Source organism: Suricata suricatta, chromosome 8 (genome assembly GCF_006229205.1).
Source record: "Suricata suricatta isolate VVHF042 chromosome 8, meerkat_22Aug2017_6uvM2_HiC, whole genome shotgun sequence".
NCBI lineage: Eukaryota > Metazoa > Chordata > Mammalia > Carnivora > Herpestidae > Suricata > Suricata suricatta.
The window spans coordinates 41,351,676-41,354,241 of NC_043707.1; the positions used below are offsets into that span (position 1 = coordinate 41,351,676).

Here is a 2,566-nt window from a genome sequence, read left to right on the forward strand (position 1 = left end):
GAGAGAGAGAGAACGCTCGCATGAGCAGGGGAAGGGCAGAGAAAGAGGGAGAGAGAATTCCAAGCAGACTCCACCCTCAGCGCAGAGCCTGATCCCACAACACCTGGGACCAAGACCTGAGTCCAATTTGTTTCAAATTGGAAACAACCCAAATATCCATTATCAGGAGAATGGTAAAGAAATTGTGAAATATTTATGCAATGGAATCCTCAGCAATAAAAACGAATGAAAAGCCAATCTACTCAGTAACACGGATAAAATTCAAAGACATTATGAAAAGAAAAACAAGTAGAAATAAGCATACATTTCTCTGCAATCCCATTCACAGGAATTTCTAGAAGGAGCAAAACATGTTTGTGAAATAAATAAGGATCGTAGTTCTCAAAAGATTAGGAGGATAATGACGGTAATATTGATGATTTTGCTGCTTTTAACACGACTGATCCAGTAATAAGTCAAAACACATCTGACAACAGAATGAAGTAAAATGCTGTTAATTAGTCCCATTTTACAGAAGAAATGAAATGCTTGAAGTGTGCTTATCCAAAGCCACAAAAGGTTAGAACTATCATTTCTTTTTTTTTTTTTAATGTTTGTTTACTTTTGAGAGAGACAGAGAGAGCATGTGCAACGGAAGGGCAGAGAGAGACAGACACAGAATCTGAAGCGGGCTTCAGGCTCTGTGCTGTCAGCACAGAGTCCTGATGCTGGGCTCAAACTCACAAACTGCAAGATCATGACCTGAGCCAAAGTCAGATGCTTAACTGACTGAGCCACCCAGGCGCCTTTTTAAAAAATTGATGTATATATATTAATTAGTCTTATATTAACTTCAGGTGTACAATATAATGATTCAACATGTCTCTACATTACTCAGTGCTCATCAGGATAGGAGAGTTCTTAATCCCTTTTATTTATGTCACACACACACACACACACACACACACACACACACACACCAGCAAACCATCTTTACTAACTAAAGCTTGTCCTCTTGAGCATACGTTAGTTGGGTCTTCTCAAATTTCCCTGCATCAGGATTCCCCTGCTGTTGGGATGGGAAGAAAAGGGAGAAGAAGAGGGCAAGTGAAGGAGGGATGGAAGTATCAATTCTTGCATCCCCTCCCCATCTCTTCCTCCCTCCCTGTTTCTCTCCCCCTCCTCCCTCCTGCGTTCTCTCCCACACCAGCTCACACCTTCCTTCCCTATTGTGTTCTATAATGAAAACAATTCCTACCTCTCTGGATCCAGCTTCTGTCCCAACACAAGACCTCCTAGGAGGTCTCACTGCCCCTTTTCCAATCACCCCCTTCCTGCCTCTCCCCCTCCCCTAATTTGCCCGCCCTCAGGGATCCGCCCCACCTACCACAATGAGTACACAGCTCCACTAAACTGGGCATGGGACCCCCTTGGCAGAGGGTCCACTGTAGGCCTTTCCTGTTGCTGCTGCCTGGGAGACCGCATAGTCAATCTGAATAAAAGCTTTTCACAAAGAACTCTGCTTTGAAAAACTTTTCATTTCCATCCTCAGGTTTCTTGGTGCAGCTAAAAGCTAAAGACAACAATGTATTCAACAAGTCTTAAAAAAAGCTTCCTGGTGTCAGACTCTGGTGTGTGTCTGACTCTGTTCGCAGGGAGGGGCCACAAGACGGACCTGCACCCTGGCCCATGCCCCCAGAGCTCCCGTGCTAGACACAGGAACCAAAGCAACCCCTCTACCCAGAGGCCTCTCGGAAGGGTGGGTAAACTCTCATAGGGTGAAGGCAGAGCAATGGAAATAGCCATCACGGTGGCCCACGAGGCCTTCAGCTTCCTAAGGACCCCCTCCTAGCTCAGGTGCAGGGGATCTCACACCATGGTCTCTCTGGAGGCACTGGCAATGAGACAGATAAGAGAGGCAAAGCTGTTCTGCTGCCCTTTTACTTTCCAGATCATCCAACACACCAGTTTCAAGCGGAATAAATAACAGCATTTCTCTCTATAATCCATTAAGTGAAGCTTTGAAATTTGCAGATTTCCTGTAGTACTTGGAAATGGGGAATCCTGCGTGGAAGGGCAAGCTCACAAGAAAACTCAGGAGTCTCTGTGGCGCAATCGGTTAGCGCGTTCGGCTGTTAACCGAGAGGTTGGTGGTTCGAGCCCACCCAGGGACGGACTGCTTCGGTTTTAACTCAGTTCCACCTGTTTCCTGCTATTTGTCACCCGCACATTTCCTCAGGTAACACACACATCACTGGATTCTGGGTCCTTATCCACCTCCCCAACCTCCTCCTCTGACAGTATCTGCTGGCTCATCAGCTTCTTGCCTCTACGGTGGGAACTTCTCAGAAGAACCCAAGTTCTAGGGCGGTGAAACCATTTATTCCTCCCCGAGAGACTGGATGAGCAAGTTATACTTTCTGTGACTCCAGTTTTGATGCTGTTGTTAATTTCTAAACATGTTTGCCTTCATCGTTCAAAATTGCTTGCTTTGGGAAAATTGTTCTAGGGGAGCTGACCTTTTTAAATAAATACTAAGATGTCATTTTTTTAGAGCAGTTTTAGGTTCACAGCAAAGCTGAGGGGG

General features: G+C 45.6%; 2 long non-coding RNA genes and 1 other non-coding gene across 3 annotated transcripts; 2 read left to right on the forward strand and 1 right to left on the reverse strand.

The window, feature by feature from the left end:
• Nucleotides 1-389: 389 nt before the first annotated feature.
• LOC115298635 lies at nt 390-1,981 on the forward strand. Its single transcript, XR_003911809.1, has 2 exons — nt 390-558; nt 1,532-1,981. It is a non-coding gene; the product is annotated as an uncharacterized LOC115298635 (long non-coding RNA).
• Nucleotides 893-1,657, reverse strand: LOC115298636. Its single transcript, XR_003911810.1, has 2 exons — nt 1,367-1,657; nt 893-1,048 (listed from the first exon to the last, which is right to left on the reverse strand). It is a non-coding gene; the product is annotated as an uncharacterized LOC115298636 (long non-coding RNA).
• A 98-nt stretch (nt 1,982-2,079) lies between the features above and the next one.
• On the forward strand, nt 2,080-2,153 carry TRNAN-GUU. Its single transcript has one exon. It is a non-coding gene; the product is annotated as a tRNA-Asn (tRNA).
• The last annotated feature ends 413 nt before the right edge of the window (nt 2,154-2,566 follow it).